Genomic DNA, 13,224 nt, shown 5'->3' on the forward strand with positions numbered 1-13,224 from the left:
TGGAACCAAGATTCTAGGAAGTTATTGGGTAGTGTGTGTGTGTGTGTGTGTGTGTGTGTGTGTGTGTGTGTGTATCTGTCTGTTTACTGTGTTGGATATTAGGGTTAAAAAGGCAATAGTGATGGGGAAATAGTTAAAGATGTACATTATTATACTCTCATTAATTTACTAAGTTCTCTGCCTTTGGGGAATAAAGTAATACTTAAAACTGAATGAATTAACTAGACTTTCAAGTTTTAGTTAATTATACTTATATCTCATGATTCCAATATGTCATGAAATTGTATGTCCTCCTAACTCCATATTTCAGTGTCTTTTAGGCTTCAGTATATCATGAATTGAATAAACATTCAATGTGATGCAAATTTTTTTGGCAATGCATTAAAATAAAAATATCTCTCACATTCTTGTTTTTGTTTTTTAGGATCTCCAAATGAATTTTAATTCCCCACAAAACACACACCAATAGTAAATGCTTCAAAGACATTATGGTAAATAAGCTAGATAATTTCTGAATTTTCCAAAACATAATGTACAGGATCATGTACAGGACTTAGAACTATGGATTCTAATGACAGTTACGTTCTGAGCTTTAAAAGCTCAATGGGACCTGAAATTCCCTTTTTATCTAGGGCTGCTGACACAAACAGCACAGCAGGGCAAAACAGGTGAGTTGACTCTCTTCATGCAGGGTGGGAACATACAGGCTTACTCTCTTCATGCAGGGTGAGAACATACAGGCTTACTCTCTTCATGCAGGGTGGGAACATACAGGCTTACTCTCTACATGAAGAGTGAGCATATGCCACAGTGCACATGCTTTCACAGCTGGAACTTTTGCTGACCTCACAGCCAGAGTTAATAATGCACTTTGGGGTCACTAAGACTTAAGACTGCTGTTCCGCTGTGTACTCAACCTGTTTACTTAGCCCTGAAAAAAAAAAAACAATGTAACAACCAACCTTACTTGCCTTGGATTTGCCACTTAATCAATCTTTACAACCTGAGCTAACACATAGCTGTAATCTGAAATCTGAAATGATGTACTCTTCCACGCCCCTGGTCCAGAACAATGCCTGCGTACCATTTGCTTAAGGCAGCAAATACAGAAGTTGAAAACAATCTTCTGAAACTAATATCCATTCTTGGGTACTGGTTGATAAATAGTGGTGTTTGTTATGTGGGTCAGGTGGCGTCAGTTGGAGCCAGGGACTTAATCCCTTGTAAAACTCTGTTAAAGATTTCTGTGAAGTATGCCATTCCTTCCCTATGTGATGCTCTCTGAGCAGGTCAATAAGTGCAGAGCAGAAGCCCTTTGCTAGAAGGGGAGGGGAGGCGCAAGAAACAGGAGAGAGTTAAAATCTGAACTTGGTTAAATGACTCCAAGTGGAAGCATTATTTTTCCTTCCTTAATGTGACACTGATGCATTATTGGTGACATAGAATTAATCACTAAGGTGACTAATCTATGGATATTTCAAAAAATTTTAGTGGAAATCCAGTTTTACTACATGAAATGATGACCAAATTTACAGGACCAATTTCATCCTAATGTTTAAGAAAGGTCTTGAACCACCAGCTGGGACTAAGCCATTTTCAAACTATTTATTGGGTCTGGGGAGATGGCTCAGCAGTTAAGAGCAGCTCCTGCCTTTTGCAGAAGACACAGGTTCAATTTCCAGGCCCCACATTGCAGTTTACAACCATCTCTAACTTCAGTTTCGGGGGATCCATGTATATATGTGCACCAAGCACCCATGTGGTGCCCACACATACAATGTAGGCCAAACACTCATAAAACAAAATGAATGAATCTAATTTTTTTAAAAAAGAAAACTATTGAGAACCTATACCTATTAAGAACGAAAAACCTCAATAGGTTTTAGCTTTTAGCATTTGTTATGCTCGTTCATAAAGCTGTAAAACAGCCTTCGTCCAAGGAGTGAGCTGAAACTTACCACTTGACAGATTTCTCTAAAACTTTAATGTGATAAGCTCTACCAGTCACTAGCTTTTAACACTAACCACCTATAAATGCTAAAACATGTCATAGACTCCGTCCAAACAGACAAGCAGTCTACTGGCTCAGTCCAATTTTACTGTCTCTAAGATATTAATCATCAGCTGTATTAGAAAACTGGACTCATCACTGACATTGGGAGTATAAACCTGTATCATTTTCAAATTTCAGTCTGTCAACACTAAGATGGTACCAAGGGTTCTTTATTTTGGGGGGAGGGTACCTAGGTTAAATCTGGCATGATAGGCAAGCACTTTACCTATTAGGCTACACGCCAGCCCTAGGAGAGCCTTTTTAAAATGTTGACTTGTATGGATTTAATGCAATGAGTGGGTAGAAGGTACAAGCACAGCATAGTGTAGAGGGATTTTAATCCAGCAATGTGGCTAATTCTGGCTGGAATACAGACATGCCTTTAGCACACACCTTTAATCCCTCTGGCTAGAATACAGACATGGCCTTAGTACACACCTTTAATCTCAAACAATGAAGGTAAAAGTTAGTTGGTAGAAGGAAGCAGCCATGTTTGAAAGTGATGTCTAATTGAGAAGCAGACAAAGTGACGAATCAGAGAAAGATTTGCCAGAATAGGGTATGCCTAACTCTCACAGGAAGAGAGAGGAAAGAGATTTAAAAGGGAGCAGTGCAGACAAAGAGAGAGGGGGAAGAGGCAGTTTTACCAGAAGAGTTCCACAGATAGGCTGAAGAGAGAACAAACTAGACACAGGTGGAGACACTGTGGGAAACCCTGCTAAGGTTGCAGTCCACCATGACCAGAAAGCCTGAGCTCCGCACTAAAAGGAGGACTCCCTTTGTCAGTGGGGGCTTTCTCTTTTCTGCCTGACCTCATCTGGAGAGTGTCCCTAAGCACAGATACCTTTAACCACATCTGGAAGATGACCTTTGACGTAGTCCCCTGCAAAATGTTCTCCCCATCCTGTCCACAGGGTAATTAGGTACTGTGTTCCCCTTCCTATGATAGGACCATGCTGTCAAATACAAATAAAGCATCCCTGGCACTTCTAGCCCCGGCCAATAATGTACCTCAAACCTGGGAACACTCCACCCACTCCTTGAGAATGATATAGCCTTTGGTCAACCCAAATAAAGTTGAGCAGTCTCGCTGAAGCTGGTCCAGAAGGCCATTCTGTCAGACTCACTTCTGCCCACTCCCACCCACCTCCCCTCCCTTTGTCTTCAGAACTGGTGGCCAATGATCCCTGGGGCCAGGGAGGACCGGAGACAGAAGGAGACAGAAGGTTAGAACAGATTGCTAGAGTTAGTTTGAGGCCAAACAGAGCAATTCAGGTAGAGACCAAAAAAGAAGCCAGTTTGAATCAGTCAGCTTAGAGAGGACTTGGAGCCAGAATAGAGGACTTGAACCAGCCACACAGAGCTTAGAGCTAGAAAGGGCGAGTTTATTCAGCAGTCAGTCTAAGAGGCTGAAAACGTTCTAGGCCTGGATTAGATTGTTCGGAGGCTAGACGGTTCCAGGCCTAGGCCTAGGTTAGCAGAAGCAGTAAGCCTTGGAGATGACAATTACTTCAGGTGAACAAAAGTTACTTTTACACCATAATGCACATGTGGAGGCCAGAGAACAACTTCCTGAAGTCATTCTTTTACTTCCACTTACCTTTCCATAGGTTCTGAGAGGAAACTCGGGTCATCAGGCATGCCCAGCAAGTACCCTTAGCTCCCAGCCCAGGTGCTGTGTCTTTGGTGGTTGTTTCATCTTACAAGTTTACAAACAAATTCTGTTTCTCATGTATTTGTTGGTGGGGTGGACAGGGGGTGGGGGATGCCTGTGGAGGCCAAAAGAGGGCATCAGGTCATCAGCAGTTGTGAGTTGCCCAAAGTAGGTAGCAGGAACTTGACTTGGGCCCTTTGCAAGAGCAGCAAGTGCTCTTAAGCCACCCAGTCCCTTATTTTACTTTTTGAGAGTCTCTTCCTATACAGCCTACCCAGGCTGGGCTAGGCTACATCCTGCCTCAGCCTCCTGAGTGACATCATAGTTGTTTGCTGCCCTGCCCAAGGCTTTTCTTTTCAAGACCATTCTGCTTATTGGTATGTAGTAACTCTAAAGCATACATCACCGTGGCCAAGGCGGAAAAAGTGCAAACCATTCAGCTTAAACGGTGGGCTTGACCCTCTTTGGTCCCTGCCAACGATCAAAGGATTGGAAAGTAGGTGCTTGCTGGGTTAATGCCATCTGCCCATCCAGAGCCTACTCAGCCAGAATCAGCATCTTGGCAGATCAGATAACCCGTTAGTACAATCCATTTGAAAAGCTCTGTTTAAGTCACTGGTTATAGACGTGACTGAGTGCTCACATCTATAATCCCAGCAACTAGGACGGTGAAGGGGGCGGCAGATTCAAGACTGAGGCCAGCCTGGACTACTCCTGAGTGAGAGCCTGTTTTTAAATTCACACACACACACACACACACACACACACACACACACACACACACAGTCCTATGTATTCCTGGCTGGCCTTGAAGCCCCTAGGTGACTAAGAATGACCTTAAACTTCTCATCCTTCTGTCTTCATTTACTGAGTGCTAAGACTGCAGGCGTATGCTACCACACTTAGGTGCTAGGGATTGAATCCAGGGTCTCACATTTCCTCAGCAAGTACACCCACCAACTACATTTCCCAGCCCTTTAAGCCTAGGTATTTAAAGAACATTTAGCTAATACCCAAATATTCTTTATTTATAAGGTTTCTCTTCACATTACTTCACAGGAAGAATTAAGATGGAGGTAAAATAAATCATAAATAAAGACTGTGAGCAAAGAAAAATTCTGAAAAGAAACAGCGAAGTGCTGCTCAGAATTGCCTCTTTCTGACACTGACACAAAATCATTCTTTTTAATTTTTTTCCTAATAATTTATTTAATTTTATTTTATGTGTTGTTATGAGGGTGTCAGACCATCTGGAACTGGAGTTACAGTTAGTTGTGAGCTTCCAGGTGGGTGCTGGGAGTTGAACCCTAGTACTTTGGAAGAGCAGACAGTGCTCTTAACCACTGAGCTATCTTTCCAACCCCACAAAATCATTCATTCTTAAAATATTTATTTACAGCCTTGGGCTTGGTGGTGCACACCTTTAATCCCAGCACTCAGGAGGCAGAGGCAGGTGATCTCTGTGAGTTCGAGGCCAGGCTGGTCTATAAAGTGTTCCAGGACAGCCAAGGATACACAGAGAAACTCTGTCTCAAAAAAACCCAAATGTATGTATGTATACATACATTATGTATGTTTATTATTTTAAATTATGTGTTTACATCTGTGTGTGGATATGTGCATCAGAGGCCAGGGGTATTGGATGCCCCTGGGGCTGGAGTTACAGGTCTTGGGAGCCACCTGATGTGGGTGCTGGAAATTGAACTTGGGTCCTCTGGAAAAGCAGGCCATGTTCTTAACCACTAAGGGACCCCCCCCCCACCTCCCTGCACACCCCACCCCGGTGTTTTGAGGCAAGGTTGTTCTTTGTATCTTCTGGCTGTCCTGGGACTAGCTCTATAGACCAACCAGGCTGGCCTTGAACTCACAGAGATCACCTGCTTCCTGAGTGCTGGGATTGAAGATGTGCATCACCCCCAACTCTCACTTTAAGGAAAGCCATCAAGCATGCACTCTAGGCAGGAGCATGTTTGGAGCTGATTTAGCATCTAATATCCAGAATGCTAGCTGAGAAGTCCGGCAACTCGGAATAAGATCTATAGGCTTTTCTTCTGCAAACTGCAATAACAGAGATGGCAGTAGCCTTCTACTGGACGAATCAAAAGACCAAACAGTAGCTCATCTTCTTATAGACATTATGAACTCAAGACAATATTCAAATGCAGAATTTTCTTTTAAAAATTACTTCTGAAAAATTCTAGAATCCATTATAACTATCAGGGGCTCTTTGACCTAAACATTCCCTGAATCTAGTCATCAATGAATACTTCCCAGGCTGGCAAGATAACTCTGGGTAAAGGCACTTGCTGCCAAACCTAAGGACTTTCACCCGAGCTTGGTTTCCAGGACCCACATTCGAATCCCTCACATGTGCCATGCCATGCGTGTGCCCATGTTCATGTACACACAGCCACACACGCATAATACATATAAAAGTTAAATTTATTTTTTCTACAAAACACCTATAGTTTTTGGGCACTTCAAGAGGGGAAGCCTAAGAAGTTGTGGAACACACAAAAGAAAGAAAGAGAGAGAGAGTGAGTGAGAGAGAGAGAGAGAGAAAGAAAGAAAGAAAGAAAGAAAGAAAGAAAGAAAGAAAGAAAGAAAATCTTATCCAAGGGCTCATCTACATTTCCCCTTATCTAGGCCAAGTATAAACATGTTTCCTCATAAGAACACTTAGGAAAACTCCAACATCATGAGATAAAGTTTCCAAAAGCAGTAGGCTTGGGACATTTGGTTGCTCATTAACGTCCAATAACTAAGGAAGAGCAGCTGCACAGCAGGTCAGCAGAACATATATGTTGTTTTTCCTACTTGACTTCCTATTTGGTAAGTTTCCTTTTTGAACACACAGTGAGCAGAAATTTCACATTTATTAGCTGTATTTTCATTGGCTTCTTTTTCCAAAAGAAAATACACAGTGGGCTGAGACGAAGTTTGGAGTTAGGGCATTCTCTCTTACCACGGGTGGCACCTTGACTGACTAAACCAATTCTCCACACTTAACAGCCAATTAAGAGGATTTTCAGTCACCGCCTAAAACTCGTGTGTACCCTGGAGCATCACCATGGCTCACCTTTTTTGGGTCCATTATAGGATCAGCAGGAAACCTTGAGCTACGGTTCCTCAAAATCAAAGAGCAGACATCAGAAAAACTTCCAATCCAAAGCAAAGCGGGGTGAAACTGTATCACTCTGGACTCAGGGTTCAGCAGGTGGTATCAATAGTCCCAGGCAACCACAGCCCCTGAGAAAAACCTACGCAAACACCCTGCCCCAGTTAAGGGGAGAGATTCCTGCGCACCAACGCAAAGGGCCCCACACACATGCACAGGAAACAAGAAGTAAAAACATCCGAGCAGACTGGAGGCTCTACGACAGCGCAGACACTTCCTGCCAAACGGAATTAAGCCAGCCCATACCTTAAACGCTTTAAAACATGAACAGCTAGGTCTTGTTCTCAAGTGCCTGGCTGTAAAATGTCACCCGTGGGCGAATCAGCAGTGACTTGTACGGGTTCCCCGGGAGAAGCACGTTGAATCTAACCACCTGCTGGAGGTTAACCCCTTTCGGCTGACGCGCTGAATTTAGCTCGGTGCTTGCTAACACCTGAGTAGGATTCCTGTTCTCGGGCCTACTCTGGAGTCTGAGTGGAGAGGCGGTTTCTACAGAGAAGCGGTGATCTCTGCCCAAGGCACCGGACGCAACTTTGTAGAAAGGGGCCAGGAGGTCACCAGCGTGGGGCCCACTCTTCTCTTCCTGCCCAGGCCCAGCGGGTATGCCTGTCCCTCAGTGCCTCAGCAAGTTGTTCTGCCCAGGCAGCTGTTTCTTCCTCAGAAACCAGCCTTGTTCCTTCTCTCAGGGTTTGGTTTGGGCTCCTGCTCTTCATTTTCTCTCTCACTAACTTTAGTACGAGGTCTTTTGAAGAAATACTTAAAAACGAAACAGGAAAAGCACCCTTCCCGGAACCTTTCTGTGCTGGCTACAAGCTAAGATAACAACCACACAGTCCCCCAATTCTGCCTCAGATCCAAACTAAAGAGGTTGGCTCATTCGGTTAAGTGTGTCTGGCAATTTTTTTTTTTTCGGCTGGAATCTTCTTCTGTGTGCAAGCAATACAGAAACGTTCATGGTGTGATGGAAGAGAACAGAGGAAGGCTGAGGGGAGAAAACGGAATTCGGACAGTCTCCACTAGCCATTCTGGAAACCCCAAACTGTGACAGGTCCACGCCACCCTCACTCACCTTCGGTGTGTTATTCCTCCTCCATAAGTCCAGCTAGGCAGTCCAGGTTGGCTGCTTGGTGACCCAGATTCAAAAGCTGCAGAGCAAACAAACGAAAGAGGAGTGAACGGCTGCGGCGGTGGTGTTCCAGAAGGCTGGGTGTCGCTTACCAGCTTCATAAATAATGAAGGATTGATAAATAATCCATTGCAAAGAAAGGACCCTCCTTATTGTCACTTCATATTTCCTAGCATCTTAGATCCATGGTTCCAGACATAAGCTGGATAAATTAAGTGAGGCTTTAATTTTGTTTACAGTTACATTTTTTTTTTTTTTACTATTTGTGTGTGTGTGTGTGTGTGTGTGTGTGTGTGTGTGTGTGTGTCTCAGAGATCCACCTGCCTCTGCCTCCTGAGTGCTTGGATCAAAGGCGTGCACCACCACCATCCAGCATTCTGTTTTTCTTGAGACAGACTCTCGAAGGGCTGGCCTGGATCTCTTTGTGTAGCCCAGGCTAGTTTTCAAACTTGACCACAGCCCTGCTATGTTGGCTCACTGAGTGCCTGCCACGCCCAGCTTCATCACATGATGTGAAGCATTTTTTTTCCCCTGCACACTTTGAAACACAATTCAAAGTAAGATGTGTTTAAAACTACTTTTTACTGTGAAAACATTTAAAACATTTAAATATTTCAATCCCTCTTATGTAGATACACACACACACACACACACACACACACGCTCACACACAGTTGCTAGGGTTCAAATGCAGAGCCTTGTTGCACACAAGGCAAGTACTACAGTATGAGCTGCTTGAGTACTGTCCCCCTTTCCTGTTAAACACGAGCACCCCCAGACTGTGTACTAAGTATCAGCAGTAAACAGTAAACCCACCCACCCTTTTTTTTTTGTAATCAGATCAACACTGCTTTCCATGCGTGACTATACCACAGTGAGAACTGTGCACCAAACACAGAAATGTACGTACAGTACTTTGAAAACATAGTTTGCGGTTGGGTATATCGTCTAATGGTGCTGTGCTTGCTAGCACACACAGGGCCCCAGGTTTAATTCCTCCGAGGCACATACACATAAGGTTAGTGCAACACAAGCTTTCAAAACAGCATTCCACACATATGCCACGTGATCTATATGTCGAAACATTGTGTGCACATTCTCTATTTTCAGAATTAATTTTAAAAGAAGATTTAATATTTATTTTTCCAGGACAGCCAGGGATATATAAAGAGACCCTGTCTCTCAAACAACAACAGCCAAGATTTTCTTCTTTTATTTCATATTATATGTGTGAGTGTTTTACCTACATTTCTATCTGTGTGCCACATGTGTGCCTCATGCCCACAGAGGCTGGAAAAGGGGATCAGATCCCTGCAACTGGAGCCACAGAAAACTGTGAGCCACTGTTCAGGTGCTAAGGCTTTGTCATTGTTGCTATATATATATTTTTTTAATATTTTAGATTTTTATGTTTTAGCTTTTGCATATGAATGCTTTGCCCGCACATATGTGTGTGCCACATGCATGTTCACAGAACTCAGAAGACGGCATTGGATCTGCTAGAACTGGAGTTACAGATGATTGTAAGCTACCATCTGGGGACCGAACACGGAAACAGGGTCCTCCGCAACCCCTGAGCCATCCCTCCGGACCCTCTACCTTGGGTTTTGTCTCTCTCACTGACCCGTGGCCCATCAATTGGACTGGACTGGCTGCCCCCTCAGCCCTAGGGATCTTGTTTGTATGTTTCTTTTCTCTCTTTCTTTTTTTCTATTGGTCCTGGGTATTAAACCCTGCTTATGAGACAGACACTTTACCAAATGAACCACCAAACCTCTGGAACTTTTTTTTTTTTCATCATGCACTCAGTTTCTCTTGTCCTTTGGCCTCTTTTGGGGTACATTTCCCAGAAGTCTCCCTTCTTTCTCATATCCTCTGTTTTTTTCTGCCTTTCACTCTTTCTTTCCTTCACTCATTTCTTCCCTTGAGTGGTCACAACCAGGAAAAAATTCCCTGAATGGGACCAAAATCTTAAGCAGTCTGTCTCTACCTTTTAAAGGGAGGATAACTCAGGCCAAACGAATGTGGACAGACTTGGCTATTATTAGCTGGGTTTTTTTTTTAGTCACAGTTATATCATCCCTTAGTTTCCTGTCCACGTTCCAAGAGCATCACATTTTAAAGTGTGTGTGTGTGTGTGTGTGTGTGTGTGTGTGTGCACCTTGGAACATTTATGAGGGTCAGAGGTCAACTTGTGGCATTAAAACTCTCCACCATGTGAGTGGAGAGTCAAACTTAGATTGACAAACTTAGATTGACAGGCTTGGCAGAAAGGTGGGTGAAATCACTTTCACCCACATAGCAGTCTCACTGGCCTCCAATTGTATGTGTGCTTGTAAGTGTTTGTATGTGTGCTTGCACATGCATGTACAGTTATTGTTCTCTTCTGCTCCCTACCTTATTTTTTGAGACAGGCTTTTCACAGAACATGGACTCCTTGATTAGAAAGACTAGCTGGCCAGTGAGCTCAGGCTACCGCCCTGTCTATCTCCCCAGAGTGTAGCTGGGTGCCATCATGTCTGGCTCCCTGAGCCAACTATGAATGTTACCCACGTCACAGCACACAGAGACCATCCCAAGAACCTATGTCAAATGTGAAAATATTTCCTAGAGCCAGAAGAATTGCTTTCATCCTTAGATAAAATCCTCTGCACACGAGTGCGTGCTCCCACGTGTGTGCGCACACGCACACACACACACACACACACACACATTTATATCCCATTTACTCCAAGTTTGGAAAGATTTAAAGAGAAATGAGTCCAGCAAATACCCTCTGCTCCCAGAGTAGCTATATTACAAAGCACGACTGTTCTTAACGTGCTCATGTTAACTTGCTTGGGTTTGTGGCACCCCTCTTCCCAGAGCCCACAGGTCTCCTGGAATTCTAGTTAGGTAGGGTAGGCCAGGCTGGCCAGGTCTCCCCCTCCCAACCCCTGTTTGATTCAAAGGGAGGGTGGGCATTCTGTGCTGCCTTGGAACCCACGGGAGTCCATGTTCGCTGACCTGGATACTCGAACTGAAAACCATTCAGGAGCCATGGCTGGGAAGACTCACCCGTAGGGATGGTTGTTGACATTGCCAGAGATCAGTTGTGTCTATTGCCTGGGCTCAGCAGCTCAGCCAGTGTTTATTGTGACATCAGAATACTTCACATTAGTAAACAAAGCCGAGGGCCGAGAGGGAGAGAGTGGCTGAGTGGGAGGTGGAGATGAATGCTGATGTCTTCCTGTGTTTGAAGAAGTGTTTGGCCCTAGGATAAAGAGCAGTGCCTCTTGCAGGTGGAATGATCAGGACATGTCATGACTGACTGCAGTCTTCTACAGAGCTCTGCCAAGTGTCATAAACAAAGAAAGCATTCTCCTAAGCATAATGGTGTGTGTGTGTGTGTGTGTGTGTGTGTGTGTGTGTGTGTGTACGTATTTTGGGAATCAAACCCAAGCCCTCATCCAGTACAGAAAGCCCTTTACCAACTAAGCTATTCACTTAGCTCTGTTTTAGACATTTCTACTTTACATGGCAGTCCTCTGGGCTGGAGAGCCGGCTCAGACCACAGGCTGCTCTTTCCAGAGGACCCAGGCTTTCCCAGCACCCACATGGTGACTCACAATTGTCTGTAACTCCAGTTCCAGGGGCTCTGATGCCCACTGCTGGCCTCTGCAGGCACCAGGCATGAAAGTAGCACACAGACATACATGCAGGCAAAACACCCTATCACATTTAAAAAAAAAAAAAAAAAAAGTCCCTTGTTCTTTGAGAGTGACTTATCCAGTTGGAAATCATTGTTTCCCGTTTCTCATTTACTAACACATTTATTGAATTTATATTTAGTCGTTACTGTGTCTCATCGTAGGAAATTAAGACCCAGAGATCTCAGGCTACGTTCTCAAAGTCAAAATTTGGTGACTTGATCAATGGATACCATCTGACTAAAATTATAGTGTTTAAACAAAATTTAAATGTATTTTATTCATGTGTGTGCGATTGTATGTATGTTCGTGTGTGTGTGTCTGTGCATACATGATATTCATGCATGATTTGCATGTAGAGGACGACATTGGATTGCCTAGAACTGCCATTACAGCTGGTTTGAAGCTGCCATGTGGGCACTGGGAACCAAGCACAGCCTGTGGAAGAGCAACCAGTGCTCTTAACCTCTAAGCCATCTCTCCAGCCCAAGGCCGTGTTTGTATTTTGTTTGCTTTGAGTAGTTTGTAGAACTCTTTATTATTTGGGACTATAGAGATGGCTCAGCAGCTGAGTGCTTGCTGCTCTATCAGAGGATCTGAGTTCAGATCCTGCAACCCACACTGGGCATCTCATAGCCATCTCCAAGGGGGCCAACACTTCTGTTGCTGTTTTGAGACAAGAAGTTGGAGAGCTCCTGAAACAAGGATTGGATTGGCTTCAAGGAACTCAACGACTCTAACCAGCAGGAAATAGCTGAAAGAACTGTGCCCCTCTCCCACTAACCCTTTCTCTCTCCTACCTGGTGTTGGGGTGTTGGAAGGGATTGGGGTAGAAGAGGGAGAAAGATATAAAAAATGTAAATAAAAGAGATTTTAAAAAAGTAGGAGAACAGTCTGTACCATTACGCCTGGCATTTTCTTACTGCTATCTCTTTGCATTTTCATGGGAGTGTGGCTTTCCTTTCCGCCCTGGACTTTAGGAATGAAAGTCTTAGGAGTTAGACTCATATTCACAATAGAGATTTTGGTTAGCTTTGCTTTGCCCCAGCTTTCCAACTATGTAACTTCATTGATGGTGGCCTTACAGTGTCTACAGGCTCTTCAAGGTCTTCAGTGGGTGGAGTCCAGTCGTCTTCCCCATCAGCAGAGACAGACTTAAGAATCTCACCTCTAACCAGGAATGTCTTGGAAGTGTACCTTCTAGCATGAGGTCACAAAAGGCATCCTAGACTCTGCTCTCTGGAACTACCCACTCTAGGGAAGCCATCTCTGTGGTGTGAGGACATCACAGCACTATACAGAGATCTGCATGATGAGGAAGCACAGCTTGCCAGCTCTGTGGGTGGGTCCTCCTAAAGTTGAATCCTCCTCCTCCTCCCATACAACCCTTCGGAAAACCGAATCTCCTTGTAAGGGCGTGAGAGACCAGAGTCAGAACTTCTCAGACTTACACACATCAGAATTCTAGATCTATAGGAACTGTGTGAGGCAAGGTTCGGTTGAGAAGTGAGCTTGCATAGCATT

The sequence above is a fragment of the Psammomys obesus genome, unplaced genomic scaffold, assembly GCF_907164565.1.
Source record: "Psammomys obesus unplaced genomic scaffold, mPsaObe1.curated_primary_1811, whole genome shotgun sequence".
NCBI lineage: Eukaryota > Metazoa > Chordata > Mammalia > Rodentia > Muridae > Psammomys > Psammomys obesus.